The sequence below is a fragment of the Antechinus flavipes genome, chromosome 2, assembly GCF_016432865.1.
Source record: "Antechinus flavipes isolate AdamAnt ecotype Samford, QLD, Australia chromosome 2, AdamAnt_v2, whole genome shotgun sequence".
NCBI lineage: Eukaryota > Metazoa > Chordata > Mammalia > Dasyuromorphia > Dasyuridae > Antechinus > Antechinus flavipes.
In genome coordinates, this window is record NC_067399.1 from 345,986,028 (window position 1) to 346,007,564 (window position 21,537).

Below are 21,537 nucleotides of genomic sequence, written 5' to 3' on the forward strand. Positions count from 1 at the left end.
ATTTATATAAATAGAATTGACAAGTTTGGCACCTGGTTTGATATGTACATTGTGAGAAATTGAGGTAAATCTGTGCCTTTTGCTTTTCTTTGTAACCTTGGCACTTTGCACAGTGCCTGGAATATAGTAGGAGCTTCATAGATGCTTATTAGAAGTGAGAAGTCAGATATGATATAAGAGAGTCAGGAAGGATGATGGTGCCTTTCACAACACATGAGATGTTCAGAAGATGGTTGGGTTTAGGGAGAGGAGGGGAAAGAGAGTAGCCATCTAGACATTTTACAAAACACTCAGCTCTACCTATGGGAATCACAAAATTGAAAATAGTTCATATTCTTCCTCACAGGAGTCTCAAAGCTAAGTTTACAAAACAACAAACTGGAGAATTTTGAACAAAAGCCATTTGCCATTACTTAAGGCTGATATTTCTTTGGCAACACTCACTAGTTATCAGCTTTGAAGCGAAAGGTTGTAATGAAAAAATAGAGATATTCGTTATAAATTCCTTTTTCTTACTTCCCTTTATCTTGAAGGAATATCTTTAAAAAAAACTTTTATCCACTTACCATCGTTTCCTATTCTGTTAAAAGGGTGGCTCATTGGTTTGTCAAGACCAAATTTTCTAAGTATACTCTTGATGTTGTCTTTTTCCAGTCTTTTCATGAGATTGTCAATATAATGAAAATAGTTGCTATGGTGGTTAAAAAAACTACTGCAATATTTCATGGTTCTGAATTGATAGGGAGAAGGGAAAATTATGATGGTAATATGATCACAAGTATACTTTTATTTATTCTTCACCTTACTAGTGGTTGTTTTTGTTTGTCTTAGGTCAAATTAAGGAGCTACAAAAATATTAGATGGGCTTGAGACCTAAAGGTTGACTATCATATAAACTTTGTTAATAAAGCACTTGGTCTTTAGAACTAAAAGGAGGGAACAATAGGCCTAAGCCAAGGGCCAAGCTGCTGCGCTGAGTGAGAGAAAAAGAAAGGAATCACCTCCAATAATTCTTATGAGATAAGCACATTTCTAGACATAACAGATACCTCTGAAGCATTCTGAAAAAGCCTTGAAGTAGAAAGCTTGAGGAAGTGATCAAATATTTCTTCTTGACTTCCAGATAGCAGCTAATTATGTCCTCAGGCTCCTCTGCAGTAGCTCAAGTGAGGATTAGAGAAGTATTCCTTACTCCCTTCAGGTTTTTAACCAACATGGCACACTTTGCCATGTTTGTCTATGAACTAGAAGAACTGTATTAGTCAAAGTGCCTCATCCATAGAGTGGCCCAAAGAAAGGTCTTTGATGGTGATCTGCTGAAGGATCCATCTCTCAGCAATGATGAAGAGAGCCCCTGAATGAAATTCCCTCATCTTCTTTTAAGATTCCATAATATTGAGCAATGATATGTTTGGGGTCAGATGCCACTGACGTATTTATTGATCTCAGTCTACCTTGCGTTTTGATTGTGTTGACACGAGTAAGATGACAGAAATGATCTCTGTCCACTGAAACACCAAATCATTTGGCAGTTAAGTTTCTCAAATTTTTCAGGTTGATCACTGAATTCTCTAATCTCTGTGGGACACAGAAAGGTAAAGTCCAAGAGGTAAAAGAAGAACAGATGTATTTCCCTCTGTATTGAGAAAGGCTAATATCTTTGAACTTCCCACCTGGATAGTATCTGTAACTCTGAAACTGGAGACTGGGTACCCAATCCTGGTATTTCCTATTGAAATGCTGACAGCAGCAACTGTGCTTTGCAAAGGCTACTTGGAGGATCCATAAATAGGTGAATAGTAGTTGGAAAATATAATGACTCATTTTCAAGATGGGTTTCATGGTATGGCTCCTTTACTCTAGAAAGTAGTATCAAAGACTTCTCTTTATTATTTTGTTAGCACAACAGATAACATTAAATACCTTAATGTTAATTCTCTATCTCTTCTCTTTGGGTGTTTCCTTTATGGTTGCCTCAGCTCAACTGTATTCCCAACATGTATACCCTTATAAGAAAGATGCAAAGTTAACTTAAAAAACCCCAGAAATATAAGCATCCCATGCTCAGAGGAATAGGCTTTAGATTTCCACTAAAGAACTTAGCATTTAGACTACTTAGGGATCTGTAGAAGATGACTCAGCAACATAGTTTATATCTAATGTACATTATATTCATTTAGCCCAACTAGCTTTTCTCAGAATTCTGTATTTGTGGAAGTTGCTTCTTCCTACATTTCCACTCTTTTTAAGGCATGTCTTTTTTTTAGTATTTCTTTTGCTCTTTGTTGCTATTCCTATTTATTTAAGAGTCTCTTTTGTACATTCATTATCTATGACATTTCTTTCTGATTCGCTCAAGTGCCTTATTCCTACTTCATGAAGGGATCATTAACTACATTTTTATACTTAGTTTAAATACCTTGTTATCTGCTGCCCCCGCACCATGCCTTTGCTTTTTGATTAAGTTTAAAACAGAACAACTCCCTTTAATTAGATATTACCATATCAGCAAGTTGACATCCTAAATCTCTCCTTACCTTTTAAGTCAAATTTTTGATAATACTACATGTTAATTTCTTCCACTTTCTCTTCTAAATCCTGTATAATTTGGCTTCCAACTTTATTACTCAACTGAAACTGCGACTCCAAAATTGTTGGTGCTCTTTTAGTTGCCTAATCTGAGGTCTTTCCCCTAAATTTGCATCCTTTTGTTTGGCATTTGACACACTTCATTGACCTCTCCTTTTTCCTATCTGGATATGCATGACTTTTCTCTCTCTTGTTTTTTTCTCCTAACTATATTGACAACTTCTATCTCTTTTACTAGGTCAGTAACTACAATATTATTTATATTTAAATCCCCAGATGCTGTCTTGGGCCCTTTTCTCTTCTTTCTAAGTGACCTCATCCCTAAATTTTTTAAGGCTTTCTACATGAGGCTTTTGTAATCTACCAATGCTTTTCTGTTTATATATATATATATATATATATATATATATATATATATATATATATATATATATATATACATACATACATACATATGTATATGTATGCATGTATGCATGTATGCATATACACATATATCTTTTTTTCTACATATACATTATGTATGCTTTTTTGCTTGACTCAGTTGTAAATGTCTTGAAAGTAAAGAGTGTTTTCACTTTTGTTTTTGTATTGTTAAATACCAGATACATAGTAGGTACTTAATAAGTGTTTGTTTATTGATTAATTAATTAAAACATTATTTTTAAAAAATCATATTAATATCCCTCTTCCCCTCCACTGTAAAAGCTTTATCTTACCTTTTTTATGGCAGATAATTTGCACCATTCCACTTTTCTCTTTCCCTTTCTCCTAATACATTCCTTTCTCGCCTCTTAATTTCATCATTAAAAAAAAAAAAAGATATTACCTCTTCATATTCAACTCATACCAACATAGATTTTTTTCTTGACCTGAATTGTCAAACATTTAAACTATATTGCAGAGAATTACAACTTCAATTTACTAGCCATGTTGTTGGAATGCCGAATGTTCACCTATCTAAAAGACTATTTTATAGAGAACTCACACAAGACAAGTGCCCATACAGAGATTAAAAGAAGCAATACAAGGATACTTTCAAGACATTTCTAAAGAGCTTTGAAATCAGTTGTGGGACATGAAAGACACTGACACAGGACTATCCAGCATGGCATGCCTACACCAAAGAAGGCACTGTGCTTTATAAGCACAGCAGAATTGCAGTAGCTCAAAAGAAATATGATAAACACAAATTTAGAGACATCTCCACTCCAAGTTCATATGAACTATTTGTGCCTAATCTATATTAGAGTCTTCTGAGCTTGTGTTGGTCTGATCAGCCATAGTTGACACACTGTACATTGACACTGACATAATGATATCATTTTGGTTCTCTTTGAGTGTAAAGGACAATGACAAATGTTCTCTTAGAAAAAAGTAAAAACTTTTAACTTAAAGTTGGCAAAGCCTTCTCCGAAAATCTTATTGCAGTTTTAAACTTAAAATTTTATAAATTACACAAGAGCATAGGTCCCAGGTCCTTTAACTGATACTTATGTGACATGGACAAAAAACTCAAAACAATCTTATTTCAGGTGAATTCAAAATGGGACTATTACTTCCTCCTTCCTGAAAGTTAGGCATACTAATGCAGCCTAAGTTTAAATTAACTTTTTGCCTTTTACATCATATTGTTAATTCACTCAACTTGTGATTAACTAAAATCCTTAAACATATCTCCTCCATACTACCTTTTGAAGATGACATTTTTGGTGCCCATTTATACTGATTTTATATTTATTCCCATTGAAATTTTACCTTATTAAATTCAATCTTTTGGTGTCCTAGACTTGGACATCTACTGTACTAACTATCCCTCATACTTTTAGGTTATTTGTAAAATAACATAACATCTGATATGTGCTTTATCCAAATCACAGATCAAAACGTTAATCATCACCAGATCAAGTGCAAATCTCCGAGGTACTCCACTGAAGATTATCTACCATGCTTACCCTGAATAATTAACAAGTACTTTTTAATAGGGTCCATCCAACCAGTTCTAAATTTATTTGTTTTTATTATTGTCCAGTGTATATTTCTCCATCTTCTTCACAAGAATAGTATGAGATTCTTTGTGAATCCTTTGTGAAGGATTTTGCTAAAACTTAGGTTAAATATCTTCATATCTCTTCACTCATTAAATACCTTAGAAATCTTGTCAAAAAAAGGAAGTGAGGTTAGTTTGACAACCTAATTCTATGAAGGAATGGGTTTTGTAATCAGTACTTCTTTTTTTAGATGTTTGGTATTTCTTTAATAATATTTCTTAGCCATTCACCAACTGATAAATGATCAAAAGGTATCATTTATGCCCAAAGGGCTATAAATGTATATGTATCTTTTTATCTAACAACACCACTACTAGATGTAAATCCCAAAAGAATTTTTTTTAAAAAGGGAAAAGGAACTACATGTACAAAAATATTTATAGCCATATTCTTCTCAGTCCAAAAAATGAGACATTGAGGGGATGTTCATCAATTGAGGAATGGCTGAATAAATTGTGGTATGCGGTTATGATAGAATATAATTGTTTATGGGAAATGTTGAACAGAACACTCTCAGAGAAACCTGGAAAGGTGTCGACTTCCTGTAAGTAATTTTTCTTCTGTCATTTCCAGTTCTGTCATCTTTATTACAGAGAAAACATTGTTGTCATTGATGATAGCCTCCTTATGAGCTTTAGCATATATAACATTATTCTTAATGAACTATGCAACGACCTTATATTTATCTTCTATCATGGGGCCTTGGCCACATTTTCCTATAAATTCACTTTTGAAATCTAAGTTGATCACTGGAATCCCTGTTCATCTATATCAGTTTCTTTAGGCAAAACTAATTTTCCTTCTCATTGAAAGAGTTCTTTTTTTTTTTTGTTGTTGTTCTCTAAATCTAATTCTTGAACATTTGTGTACTGTGAATTCATGATTGTCTAGAAGCTATTTTTTAAAAAAAACTTTTTTTGTAATTACATTCTATAGCATCTAACATGAGGGATATAAAGAAGCAATCTTCTTTCTTCCCTATGCTTTTGGATTAAATCTCTTCTGATTAGATTTATAAAACATGCAGATACATTTTTTTTTTTTTTTAGCAGACTTTGTTAGATGTACTCTATTTCTGGTCAACTCTGTATGTGTTCCAGAAATTCAAATCCTTTTCTCATACACAATCTTATATTTTATAAGTAGACAAATCTGTAGATGGGATGACTCTTTGCCTGTGTACCAGGAAGTTTCTACTGTATCCAAGTTTTAGATTTAGTTAGCTTTCACTTAGGTGAGAAGTGTAAGGCTCTTCTTATCATAAGCAGTTAAATAAATATCATCTAATCTGTGGATCCAATATTAGCAAACATTCTACATCAATGTCCTTGTCTTCAGTAAAGGGAGTTTGGAATCTGAGTCACAAAATAAGTCCAAGATTCTTCTCCCACACAGTCCATGTAAATTTGTCAGGCAACAATATCAGATAAAAGCAGAGATCAGAATTCTTTGCTCTTAGAGTATTCATTCAACTGTATGTATCATGTGCCACAACTTGTGCTTGCTCATAGAATGGAAGGGCTGGGGAACTACATATTTGTATACCAGTGAGTAATAAATTCCTTGTTTTGTGATACTTTGGGAGTATGTATTCCTTTTCAGTACCTCAGTTGTGATCATCTCACAATCTTGACATGGTTTTGTGACATCAATAATCATGTGTATATGCTTCTACTGACACTAAACTATCTCAGATTATTTGACTGATCATCAAACTAGAATGATCTTATTTCTCTACTTTTAGTAACTTCTTTATCAGTTAAATGCTGAATTTTGTTTTTAACACAGTAGACATAAAGAATGGATATTATTTTAAGGAAATGAGCAAAAATTATGCTCTTAAAGAGCACACTTCAATGACTGTTAGAGATAATGCAGTAGTTCTTGATGTGGGGAATTCATGTATTTGGAGAATCATTTTAGCTGACAATAAAATAGATCAGTTGCACAAAAACTCAAAGGGAAATTTAAAAAGCATTTTAGAAAATCCAGGAACTGGTAAAAATTGCTATGAATTAGTCTAATTAATCCTCAGAAAATAAACAAAGAGCTTCAAACGATTCTGGTAGATCCCCTACAATGCTAAATATGCTTTGTGAAGTTGGAAGAAACAGCATGAGTATTAGGGTATTAAAACATCACAAAATATAAAAAATGATATATCAAATGCATCTTTTAAGAACCACAATGTAATGAAAATTTTAAAAGTCCACATTAATAAAAATTAATTGGAAATTAAATTTAATCTTAAAAATGAGTGTATTAAAGGATAAATAGAAATAATAGATGGTTTCATTAAAGATAATGACAAATAGGATAAAATATGAACATATTTTGGGGATGCAACTAAATCAGCCAAAGGAAAACACTTTCATCAATAAAAGAAAGAACAAATCAATTAATTAGGGATGAAAATAAAAAGAGCAAAAAACCAATAAATTATTTTTTAAAATACTATGAAACATCAAAATAAAATTTTTGATCACCAAGGAAGAGAGAAAATTGAAAGCAAAACAAAAACATTATGGAATTAATAAATAAAATAAAATAAATAAATAAAATAAAAAGCTGCTTTTTAAAAATACAGATAAATCACTAACAAATCTTGTTAAAAGAAAGAAGAAAACTAAATGACTAATATCAAAAAAAAAAAAGAATAGCCAATATTACTGTATTACTTACTATGTGATACCATTGAGCTAAGTACTTTAGAGTTTTATCTCTTTTGATTCCTACAACAACCTTGGGAGATAAGTGCTGTTATTACCCCTATTTTAAAGATGAGGAAACTGAAACAAAGGTTAAGCTACTTACTTAGAGTTACATAGCTAGCAAGAGTGCAGGTAAGATTTGAACTCAGGTTTTCCTGCCTCCAGGCCTGGAGCACTGTTCATTATACCAGCTAGCTGTCCCATGAAATGAAAGAAACACAAATGAAGAGAAAAAAGAATTAGAAATATTTCATCCAAGTATTTGATAATAAAACTAAGAATCTAAATGAAATAGCTGAGTATTTATAAAAATATAAAATATCTAGATTAACATAAAAATAGAGAATTAAAAGAACCCAATCTCAGAAAAAGAAATTGAACCAGCCATAAATTAACTATTTTTTTAAAAATTAATTTTAACTTGTGGAATAAAACAAGTATTTCCAAAACAGTGCAATAGAAAGATGATTGCACATGAAACTCCTAATTTGCCATTCACAACTTTCCATTTCTTTTAAATTGTAATTTTCTTTCTTTTTCTTTCTTTCTTTTTTTCCTATAGCTACATCTACCTAGATTTCTTTCTCCCTTTCTCGCTCCTTCTTTGTCTGTCTGTCTGTCTGGCTCTGTCTCCTCTCTTCCCCTCTCCTTTTCTTTTTTCTTTCTTCTTCTTCCCTCTCCCATGCTCTCTCTCACACATTCTCTCTCCCTAATACTGAGGCCCATCATAAAAATAGAAATAAACCAGAATTCCTTCTAATAAGAGTTGAAGAAAGGATGTCTAGAATTGTAACATAGTAATAATACAAGAAAAATAACTTGAGGGAAAAGTACATACAACAAAGAAACAAAATTATTCTCAGAGAGTCACCTGAAAATATATTTAAACTAACTTGAGCAAAGTTTCAGGATATAAAATAAATCCATGCAAATAATCAGCATTTCTACACATCACCAATCAAGTCTATCAGGAAAAAATAGAAAAGGAAATTCCATTTACTTATACCTTCAGATTGTATACTAAAGATTTGAGTCTACTTACCAAATTACAACTAAAAAAATCTTGCTTATAGAAAAACCTAAATTTGTAGGCTGAGCCAATATAATGAAAATTACACCAGTCCCTAAATGTATTTTTTCAAAGCTATTGTTAATAGTTATACCAAAGTGCAAAAAGATTATGTTCCAGATAAATCAGTTAAAAATAAATTTTTTCTGGAAGAATTTTTTTGGTCAAAAATCTCAAGTGAAAATGAAGAAAAAAGTGGGCAGTAAAACTGCCCAAGATTCCCAACTATCCCACAAAATGACTAATCATCAAGACAATTTGATAATGATTAAAAATATCTGTACACAAATATACATATACACAAATATCTATAATCAAACACATGTATACACATATACATCTATGTAAGACCTGTTTATTTTTTGCTTGTTTGTGCCCTGTTTCTCTGAAAGTAGATAATATTATACTTCATAAGTCTGTCTTTCAATATTTTTTCTAAATCCAAAAAACCCACAATTTTCTATACCACAATAATATTTTAGCCTTATATTGTCTAGTTATTTTAAATAGTCCAAAACAATGTAGTTTAATATGGCTTACATATAGTGTAGCTTCCTTATTTTTTCCTCTTTTGATTAAATTTATTTTAGCTTTAACATTTGAAATCATTGATTACTATCCGTTCTTTTTTTTCTTAATAAATTCTACTCCTGATCATTATTACTATGTTTGTGTATATCTTTTATTTCCTATGCCTGCTTATTTCTTTGCTTTATCTGCTACCTTGCCTTGCTATTTTTTAACTTACCCCCCCCCTTCAAGAATTCTTCCCTAGTTCTTTCCTCCCAGCCTTTTTCTCCCTCTTTGTCCCATTCCTATTAATCTGCACACCCTATTCCATTCCCTTTAAGTTATGTGCCTTTTTATACTCCCCTTTATCCTATTCCCTCCTCCTTATTTCTCTATAAGTTTAGTAAGGAGACTTTTATACCCTTCTCTCTCTATATATATTATATAATATGAGTATGAGTGTGTGTGTATTTTCCACTTTCTAATCTCTTCCTAATGAGAGTAGGGTTCCAGAACTACCAGCCCTCCTCCTCCATCCAGTTTCTCTGTATCAGTTCTCCCTTTTACACATATATAACATATATATATTTTTACCTTTTCCTATATGATTTTGATTTTTAGAATCACATCATATTCAACTCTACTCTCATCTTTCTTTTAAACTATCCACTTACTGAGTCTTACAATATGATTTACATTTTCATGTATAAAATATAAACAATTTGTTTTTATTGAATCTCTTGTAATTAGTCTTTGATATTTATCTTATATTTCTCTAAAATTTTATATGTTGAATTTTCTTTTAAGTTCTTAATGCCAAATTGTGTAAAATAAATCACTTTAGAAAAGTGAGATTTAACATATTAAAGATTTTTGAAAAAATGTAATGTTGTGAAGTTTTTGCATCTCAATAAATTTGCTTATTTTACTTTCTCGCAATTAATTTTTCTGCCATAGAAATTTTCTTAAGAGTGAAAATAAATGCAAAGCAGAGGGAAAATATGCAGTGATTCTTAAATGAAGTCTCCAAAGTAACAGAAAAGCAATGATGAAATTATAATCCTAAACTACAGTATTTAAAATAATTCTCTTTCACATATTTATATGTATATATATTCATGTATATATAATTTTCCTTAGCTACTTTAAGAAATAGATAGAACTTCATTTTATAGAGGAGGAAAATGAGACTGAAAGAATTTAAATGACTTATCCATGGTAGAACTGAGTTTCTTTCTTTTTTGTACTTACTGATACTTTATTTTCTCCTCCCCCTAGTCCATCTAAAGATAGTTTTCAACATTCATTCTTGTAAGATTGATTTCCAAATTTTTTCCCCTCTCTTCCTCCCAACAAGACAGCATGCAATCCAATACATGTACAATCATGTACACATTTCTATAAGTCTTTCTATGAAAGACTTTCTGTGAGTCTTTTTATGAAAGAAGACTCAAAACAAAAAAGAAAAATCAAGAGAAAGAAAAATTTTTTAAAAAAGTGATGATAGTATGCTTCCATCTGCATTTAGATACCTGTTTTTTTTTTTTTTTTTTTGGGATGTGGTCAGCTTTTTCCATCATGAGTATTTTGGAATTGCTTTGTATCATTGTTTTGCAGAGAAGAGCTAAGTCTATCTTAATTGATTTCATACAATGTTGCTGTTATCAAGAACAATGTTCTGTTCTGCTCACTTCACTCAATATTAGTTCTTATAAGACATTCCTGTTTTTTCTGTAATCTGTTTTCTCATCATTTCTTAAAGAACAATTGTCTTTCATTATATCCATAAACCACTGCTTATGCAACATTCTCTGAATTTCCAATATTTTGCCACCAAAAAAAGACTGCCATAAATATTTTTGCAAATGTATGTTCTACGCCTCTCCTTTTTAAAAATCCCTTTGGGATAGAGACCTAGTTGTGGAATTGCTTGGTCAAAGGGTATGCATAATTTGGTTGTCCTTTGGGCATAGTTCCAAATTGCTCTTCAGAATGGTTGGATCAGTTCACACTACCACCAGCAGTAGAGTTCTAAATTTCCTACATCTTTTCCAGTTTTTATCATTTTCCTTTTCTGTCATATTAGTCAATCTGACAGGTATGATTTGGTACCTTAGAGTTGTTTTAATTTGTATTTCTCTAATCACTAGGAATTTAGAGCTTTTTTTCACATAAGTACAGATAGCTTTAATTTCTTCATATGAAAATTGCTTGTTCCTATCCAATAAAATCTCCATTTATTAATTAGTGAATGATTTGTATTCTTATAAATTCTTACAAATTTACTATATAGTAAAGAAATATACCTTTCTCAGAAATACTGGCTGTAAAAAATGCTTTCCTCTTATTTGCATTGGTTTTCTTTGTGCAAACTTTAAAAAATTTAATGTCATAAAAATTGTCCATTTTGCATTTCATAATGTACTCTATTTCTTGTTTGGTCATAAATTCTTCCCTTCTTCACAGAGCTGGCAGGTAAACTCTTCCTTGCCCTCCTAATTTGCTTATGTCATTACCCTTTATGTCTAAATTATGTGTCCATTTTGACTCATTTTTCATGTACAGTGTTGGTCTATGCCTAGCTTCTGTCATAGTCTTTTCCAGTTTTCTCAGCAGTTTTTGTCAAATAATCAAGTCTAATTCTTAAATAGTAGATTACTATAGTTATTTCTTATTGTATCTTGTGTACCTAATCTATTTCTTAGTACCAAATTGTTTTGATAAGTGCCACTTTATAATATAGTTTTAAATCTGTTATACTTAGATCACATTTCTTTTAATTTTTTTCATTACTTTTCTTCATATTCTTGACCTTTTATTTTTCCAGATGAATTTTGTTATCATTTTTGCTAGTTCTATAAAATGATTTTTGGCAGTTTGATTAGTTTGGCACTGAATAAATAAACTAATTTAGGCAGAATTGTCATTTTTATTATATTGGTTCAGTCTATCCATGAGTAATTAATATATTTCCATTAGTTTCAATTTTGCTTTATTTGAATGAAGTGTTTTGTAATTATGCTCATTTAGTTCCTGTGTCTGTCTTAGCAGGTAGACTCACAAATATTTTATATTGTCTGAAGTTATTTTTAAGTAGAATTTCTTTTAGGCTTTGTTAATAATATACACAGTGAATCTCAAAACTCATATGCATATTTGTTGATTCCAAGTTTAGTCAATCTACTATACTAAGTCAATGCTACAGTCAATCATTGTAGAATCTGTGATGGCCATGTTAGCACCCTGGATACCTTAGAATCAGCCAGAGTCAAGATAAGCAAAAGTTCTTAGTCTTTATTCTTAGTCTTTAGAGGTAGGATTGAATTGGATGGAAGCAGAATCTCCGCAAGCTTCCTTCTTCGTCTCCTCCCAGAGTGACCTTGGCTAGTCTTACTCCACCCCATAGTCCTTCCTACAATTCTCTGTAAACACCAATTATTAAGCCAGCACAGGATAGTCGGGAAGGGCCATTTCCCAAGCACATGCCCATAGAGTATTGTCCACTCGGTAATTAGCCCTAAGTGTCTGAACCAACCTCAGTGCAATGACTCAAGAGTTTCAGTTCTCTATAATCACTCAGTCAGTTCTACAACACTAAGAACACAGGTATCACTTCAGACATTGAAAATCCTAAATCTAGTTAGTATTTCCATTGTACTAGTTAACATCAAATCACTGATTATCTGTGTGTGACATTGCTAAGTGCATTCACTTTGTTAAGCCATGGTATTCACTGACCAGTGAGCTGACAGTTGGAATGAAGGAAACTGGGTCTAGATTTACACCAGATCTTGAATTACCCACAAATTTCTGCCATTGTTTCTTATGATCAGTTTTACTAGAAGTATGAGTCAACAGTCTATTGTAGGACAAGTTTAAATTATGCTTAGTACAATACTCAGGTTTGATCAAAATACAATAAGCATTATTGATCATAGAGACTCAGTTAAAAACCACTTTTCTAAGTAGGAGTTAAAATAAAACATTTGGAGAATCAATAGCACAAATACCCAGGAAAATATTTGTAGGTCAGCAAGGAGCAAGGCGAAACTTTTAACACCAACTTCTTTTTGGGCTGGGCCTTTTATGTCTCAGGCACTAGGGAAACAAATTGGTCTCTTCATACTTCAGGGTTGTGTAGGAGCTAGAATTAAGAGGCTCTGTGAAAGCAGACTGTTAACTTTTTAGTTTGAGCTTTTGCATCTTGGAAACCAATAAATGCTACAAATCAGGACTTTATGTATTTGTTTCGTTGAGTATCTAGATTTAGGGAAGTAATACACAATATGTTAATAAAGCGCACATTTAAAAAATGTTATATGTAGTATTTTTTGCCAGCACACTACCAAGCCTGTTACACAAAAATAGATATTACTATATTTGCTCAGAAGGACACAGATGCAAGGAACTAAATAATCTTAAATTATACATTTCCTAGAACTCTTGGATTTAGATAACCATGGATCTGGATACATAGATAATTTCTACAATTTAGGATAGAGATGGACTTGAAGCTGTTTGGTAGATGTTTTAATGTTTTGTTGCTCATTGTTTCTTTGTATTTATTGTCTATTTGTCTAACAACTCCATGTTGAGTTAGTGTTGTATGCAGTATACCTAAGCACGTGTATACGCATCACTCAATAAGCAATGACATTCCAAGGTCTCTTGACTTTTGCTCAGTGAAATATTGAAAATTTTGAAAAGCTAGACCAATGAATGAAGGCTAAGAGTTAAGTTCTAACTGGGGAAATCTACATACTCTTAACAATGAGTTAACACGACTTCACAAAAAAGAACTGAGGGATACAAAATGGTGGGTTGACCAATAAATATAGAGTGTATTTAGCAATTATGCATGGGAGAAATATACACATTATCATGATGATCAGTGAATTATAAGTGATCAGTACTATCTGATAGTTAAATTTTTATGTGTTGGAGCAATTAAGTGATGTAATAAAATGCTGGTACTGGGGTTGGGAGAATCTGCCCAATTCAAATTTGGGTATTTACTAACTGTGAGACCCTAAACAAAGCACTTAACTCTTGTCTTCATACACACACAATTCTATGTGTTGAATCTAGAATAGAATTAAAATTTATGATTTTAACCAAATAGGGTTTTAACCAGATAGAACTCTGGGATTTAGAATATTTTATTTTATTGGGACTTTGAGATGAAAGCATTTTGTTTTTCCTCAAACTTTAAAACATAATGCATTTACTGGCAGCATCTAATGTTAATTAATATGGTTGATACAATTAATGACATTAGGAAAATATGATGATGTTTCTTATAATTAAGCAATTGTATAATTTTTAATAGATTAAATGATCTTTTTAATAGGTCTTTTTCCTCTGTTTCTGTAACAACTTTTTGATGATTTTTTTTTTTGTGAAATGACATGCAGTACTTTAAAATATGTGAGATTAAGTTTTGAGGGATATTCATTTGCAAATGAAATAAAATGTTTTCTTAGTTACAAGAGATTCTTATAAAAAGTTCCTAATACTTGACTTCCTTGGATAGATACATTGCTAAAAGAAATATAATGAAAATATATTGTTTCAGTAGATGTTATGAAATCAAATGCCTTTTAATTAATATTTAATTTTGTCTATTACTTCTCATAATATAAAAATAAATTAACTTATAGACTAAGGGTGTAAGGGTCAAAATTACATTATTACATTATTAATTTTTCATGTCCATAGAATTAGATGTGCTGGGTAGCATTAACTATTTTGTGATTCCTCATTGTAGAGACTGGGTTTGTGGAATTTTCCCATTACTCAAAATACCCCAACAAAGCAACATAAGAATACAGAACCTGACCTGACCCAAATATCATGTATGAAGTCAAGAAGAAGTTTGGAAGAGTGAAAAAACAAAACAAGGATCACACCATAAAAATCTATTATGCTGAGTGAGATGCTCTAGACTAAAACTTACAAGGGAATGACTCCAAATATATCAACAAGCTAAGCTTCAAAGAAAAACACAATTTGGGTACAAATTCAATTATAATTCTTAGACAAGATGAGGCAAGAATTAAAAAGAGTATAAATAATTTTTTATAAATAAAACTAAAATGATAAATTTAAAAAAAGGAAAAAAACACATAAGAACTATTGAACAAATAGGTGGAAAGAGAATTAATAGTTTGCCCAAGCAACAAACTCCCTGGAAATTAGAATGGATGAAATAGAAGAGAGAACAAAATAATGAGAACAAAAATAATATTAAAATGAATTCCAAAGATTAAAAAAAAGTGTTGACATATATTCCAGCTTTTCAGAGACCACTTAGGCTTAGCACCTGCAAGCTTGTTTTGATAAATGGATTTCAAAGTGTACTTTCTCTAGTTATTTATTGCTTTATCTTTTTTGGAAAGGACTTTATTGTTTCTCTATTGCATATGATGTTTGCCCCTGACTCTAATAGATAATATTTATCATATTAAGCAAAAATCCATGTATTGTTGTTCTTTGTAGTATTTTTTTAACTATAAAAGGGTATTGCATTTTGTCACAAAATCTTTCTACATTTACTGATGTAATTACCTGGTTTATACTCTTTTTGTTATTAATATGGTTAATATATATTTTTTCAATATTTAATAATGCTCTATTCTACATATTAATTCAATCAGGTCATAATGTATAATCTTTTGAATATATTTTTATAACCTGAAAGAAGAACCTTCTAAAATTTTTGTTTATAAATCAAGATTTTTGGCCATACCACTGGTCTCACCACAAATAAAAACGTATCATCTTAACAGACAACAAAGCAATAAGGAGAGAAATTTTTTTCTTTGATATCCTCCTCTAAAGATGAACTCTGATCTTTGCAGTTCCTATAGTAACTTTCCTTTTTCCTTTCTTTTTCCTTTGCTTGTTTATTAAAAAAAAAAAATTATAGCAGTTTGTTAGTGCAATCACCTTCAGTCTTGGGTTGTGGGGATGGTGCTTCTGGCTTAGGTCCTCCTTCAGTTTTCTCCCTGGCCTGGAATCGAAACCAAGAACCCTGCTTTCCTGAAAGTCTGTAGCCAGCCAATCCTGTCCCATTGCTTCTTTACTTACTGGGTATGTGCTGTCTCCTCTTTCAAGTCCAAGTCTCAGCAGCACAGCTGAGCCTAGCTTTCCTTATTAGTAGAGGCTCTCTGTGCTTGCGTCTGAGACTATCTCCCAACCCTGTTCTGGCTGCTTGCTGTTTCAGCAGAACTAGCCTTGAGTTGTTTGCACTTCATATGATCCAGATATCTATCCTGTTATCTTTCTTCAGATTTCAAATTGTCCTTGGAGAATTACTGTTCTGCCTCAATTCTTGCTTGTTTTTACTGTTCTACATTCACCTTCAGGTACTATTTTGTCTTGTTTGTGGAGAAGATCTAGAGAGTTGAAATTTTCTGACCTATTTCACCATTTTCACAGAAACCTCTTTCAGAAAAATGGATTTTTAATGAAACAGAGAACTCCCAAGCATTTCTGATGAAAAGATCAGAACTGCATAGAAATATTGAAGTATTCTCCTTTCCTCCACCCCCTCCCCCATATGGCAGGTTGACCAATACATGTTAAATATGTTAAAGTATAAATTAAATACAATATAAGTATACATGTCCAAATAATTATTTTGCTGTACAAAAAGAATCAGACTTTGAAATAGCATACAATTAACCTGAAGGAAATAAAAAATGCAGTCAGACAAAAATAGAGGGATTGGGAATTCTATGTAGTGGTTCATAGTCATTTCCCAGAGTTCTTTCACTGGGTGTAGCTGGTTCAATTCATTACTGCTCTATTGGAACTGATTTGGTTCATCTCATTGCTGAAGAGGGCCACGTCCATCAGAATTGGAGATCCAGAGTCTTAAGGAAGAAAATAGCTCTTTGGAAATTAGAATTGGGCAAAGGAAAGTCAGTGAAGTTATAAGAGACCAGAAATAATTAAACAAAATGCAAAGAATGAAAAAGTAGAAGAAAAAGTGAGACATTTCACAAGAAAAGATCTGGAGAACAAATCAAGAAGAGAAAATATAAGAATAATGGAATTATCTGAAAGCTATGACCAAAAAACCTCCCAAAGCTTTGAAACAATAATATAAGAAATAATCCTAAAAGAGATCTCATAAGGAAAACATACAGCAACATCATTGCTAAATTTTGAAATCTCAGATTAAAGAAAAAGTTTTTTACAAGCAACAATAACAAACCCAATTCAAACGTGCTGGAACTACGATTAGAGCCACACAAAAAACTGCAGATCCTGGAATGCTATATATCAAAAATTTAAAAAAAAATACTAGGATTGTGGCTGAAATATCATATTCAGCAAAATTAAGTACAATACTGAATGGGAAAAAAAGACATTCAATGAACTAATAGATTTTTATGATTTTGCTGCAAAGAAATTGAACTAAATAGAAAATTTGACAAGTAAGAACCAACATCAAAGACTAATTTCAAGGAATTCAATGAGGAGAAACTATGTTTTATATGTGGAAATTATCAGTAGCAATTGGATAGTTCCAAAGAAAGAGTGGGGTAGAACTGAGTATGATATAATTCTAAAAAGCAAAGCCATGTAGGAAAAGATTAAAAAAAAAAAGAATTTATTCTATACAAATGAGGTGCAGGAGCAAGAATTGACACAGAATAATTAGGTGGAGGAGGATGGTTGGTATTTTTGAAATTCTATTCATGGGAATTGTTTAAAGAGGGAACAATACATATATTTATTTGTACATGCACACACACACACATATACATATATACATATACATATCAAGAAGAGTATAGCACTCTCCAAAATCTTTAAAGAAATAAGGTGGGCAAGGAATAGGACAAGGTAGAATATAGAAGGGTGTGAGAATAATGGGAGTGGGATAAGGTGTGCAAATAAATGGCAAAGGGATAAAAAGGAAGGAAAAGAGGTGAAGAAGGGAAAGGATATAGGAGGCATTCTTGAGATTGTGTGTGTGTGTGTGTGTGTGTGTGTGTGTGTGTGTGTACTAAGTAATGGCAAGACAAGTTAAGAAGTAGAAGTAAAAGTTAGTGAGATAATGCATATATGTGTGTTTTATATATATGTGTGTGTACATATATATATATATATATGAATGTGTAGATATACACACATATGTGTAGATAGATGCTAGATATCTGAATAGATAGATAGAAAGAGACATAAATATCTGTGCTTAATGTAGCCTTCTTGGGGAAGTTGAGGAAAAAGAAAGGGGAATAAAAGAATAAAGTTAAAATTTGCATAGCAAAGAACAACAAAAAAAAGTCTACCAGAAAGCAAAAAGAAGATGGACAGTTCTGAATACAATGTGTTCTATTACTAAATATACTTTCTTGAAATGGAAATTCTTTGTTACATATTTTGAATTTTCTCTTATCTTCTCACTCCCTCCCCTCCCCCCCTTATATTTCTTTTTCTATTTAAATTTTAAATTAAAAAATATTTATAGTTCTTTTTGAGGTAGCAAAGAATAAGAATCTGAAAGGGTGCTCATAAATTGTGGAAGGGTAGACCAAGGCATAGGGGTAACTAGGTGACTGAGTGGATAGAGTGCTAGGCCTGGAGATATGGTGATTTGAGATTTGAACTCAAGATACTTATTAGCTGTGTGATCCTGGGCAAGTCATATAACCTCTGTTTGCCTTTAATATACTGGAGAAGGAAATGGCAAATCATTTTTGCCAAGAAAATCATATATAAAGTCACAAAGAGTCAAACAGGACTAAATAACTAAACAACAACTAATAATAAGTTACAGTATATGAATGTTATAGAATATTATTATTCTGCAAGAAATGATGAAGCGAATGGTTTGAAAGAAATCTGGGAAGGGCAGTATAAACTGATGCAGAGGGAAGTAAAAGAGAACAATTTATGCAATGACACTAATATGGTAAAGGTAAACAACTTTGAAAAAATTAGGGACTTTGATCAGCATAATCACCAACCAGGATTCTAGAGGAATAATGATGAAACATGCTAACTATCTCCTGATACAGAAGTGAAAGATTCAGAGTTGCAGAATGACTTTTTTTGTTTTTTTTTTTGGATTTAAATGAGATTGAAATTTGTTTTGCTTGGCTATACATGTTTGTAATAGGGATTTTCTTTTTCTTTTGTTTTTGACAGGGAGTTTTGGGATAAGGGAAAGAGAGCAGATTTTTCCTGTTTTTTTAAAAAGATTAAGTATCTTGTAAGATGTACATTTATTCCCATATACAAACTAATGTCCGTCTCTCTTTTTCTTTTAAAGAAAATGAACAGGGGCAGCTAGGGGGCGCAGTGAATAGAGTACCAGCCCTGAAATCAGGAGGATCTGAATTCAAATGTGGTCTCAGAAACTTAATATTTCCTGACTGTGTGACCTGGGCCAAGTCACTTAACCCCAATTGCCTCAGCAAAAAAATAGAAAGAAAGAAAGAAAGAAAGAAAGAAAGAAAGAAAGAAAGAAAGAAAGAAAGAAAGAAAGAAAGGTAGAAAGAAAGAAAGGAAAGAAAGAAAGAAAAGAAGAAAAAAAGAAAAGAAAGAAAGAAAGAAAGAAAGAACGAAAGAAGGAAAAGAAAGAAGAAAAGGAGAAAATGGACATCTCCAAAATATTCATTCAGATACTGCATTAGAGAGATGTGGTTGATAAAGACACCAAATGATGGTAGAATAATGGTAGACACCAAATAATGTACTTTTAGAAGAAGCACCAAAACTTGGATTTCAGTCATGTGAAGAATTCATAATGACTGTTCTCTCTGGCAAAAGGCAGGTTTATTTAGGGAAGAGATTGCAGACAAAATGAAAGGATACAGTAGACACTAGGAATGGAAAATATGAAATTGAACTGGGAAAGCATAGAAAGGGATTTTATTAATTAATGCTAGAAAGGGCAAGTTCCTTAGTAGAACTTGCCATTTTCCAGAGGAAAGGAAACACCCCATGGGGCATGTCCTTATTTGGCAGCCTAAATCCTGAAAGGGACTTTCTAAAGACAGTTACCTAGCTATAAGGAGAAGTGGAGTTAGGAGAGATCCCCCACCCCCATCGTGGGGGAGGAATAAGGGAAAAGATACCAAGAGGCTGACTGACTCAAAAAAGGGCAACCACCATAGGATGATAGATTTTATAGGGAAAATTTAACTTCAGGGACATGACTAAGATTTCTGACAGGGCATGGCAAGGTCAGGCTATCCAAGTCCCCTATAGAGAGAGAGAGGGCCTCAGGGATTTGATAAAACGAGGATTTCTGACTGGATAACCTCCCTTTTTCCTTACTAGCTTCAGGGATCAATTTTCTCAATTCCATTTCTCTCTGCCCAACACATTCATTATTCAGGACCTCAACAAGAGGCTGATCAAAACAGCATGTTCTAGAGAGAGTAAATCTTGCTGAAGCTTTAATGAATAGTTACTACTAATTGATATGACCTACTAGTGGTTAGAATAGTGAACTTGTCTTAACTTTCCCTGGTCAAGAACTTTGTTTTTCTAGTTTCTCAGGTGAATTTTCACTTCTCCATTCTTTTGATTTTTTTTAAATTAAAGAAGTATGAAAAAGAAGAACCAGAAACTGACCTGGTTTCTTTCTGTTTTAGTCATTTTATGAAATTTTTTTTTCCCCTTTACAGTATTGCTTTCTATTCTAGAATACTGGGATATTTTCAAAAGGCTACACATCTCTACTGATAGATATTTGTATTTAAAGGGAGGCAATAATAAATCTAAAATAGAACAAATATGCCCTTCCTGAGGCTGTCCTTCCTGTGGTGAACACTTTCTAACAAGGGTTACTATAGTAGTCCTACCAAATCCCATGTAAGTGGTCAAGACAAAATGAAGCTGTTGATGGGTAGTCTAACCTATTCATACACTCTTTTTGAACAATTTTCATTACTTTTAAAAAATAACTGGTTTTGGCAAATATTTGGTACTTGAAATAAAAAAATACATGTGTCACCTACTGGGATAGGCACAATGTGAGGTTCACTGAATTTAGCTAAAGTATGTATGAATCATCCATCAATAGTCCTCATAGTGAATATAGTTGTAATAATTTTATATGTTACAAACAAAGCTAGATATATTTTTCAAGATTCTTGAAGCACTTTTTCCCTGGGGAACATTTGGACTTTAGTTTTTCATTTTATTAATTGATTGGAAGATTATCACTTTTGCTTTTCAGTGAAGACTAGGCTTAACCTTGAATTTTGGAATCTGATAAGGCACTGGCAAAAGAATAAAAAGGGATAAATTTGAAAGCTTGGATGGAGAAAAAGCAAGACAACATAATGCTTTAAGTGTGAGCTTGTGGTTTAAGATCATGGTTTTCCTCAGGCAAGAACTACAACCACACTCAAATCAGATTCAGGTTTCTAATATATAAGAACGCAGTTTTTCTTACTTGAAGGTTGAACAAATTGTAAACCTATGTGTGTCACTGCCCTCTATTGGATAGAATTGGCAAAAATTATTATCTATGAACAAGTTGGGGTCTCCTGACAGGCAGGTGACTTGAGAAAATAGATTGCAGGGAATCCTGGGATAAGAATGAGCTTTCTGTGGTTCAGTTTGCAAGATAAGGAAA

At 32.2% G+C, this 21,537-nt stretch overlaps 1 pseudogene; it reads right to left on the bottom strand.

Moving 5' to 3' along the window:
• Positions 1-1,205: 1,205 nt before the first annotated feature.
• Positions 1,206-16,004, bottom strand: LOC127546679 (peroxiredoxin-1-like; annotated as a pseudogene).
• Positions 16,005-21,537: the final 5,533 nt, after the last annotated feature.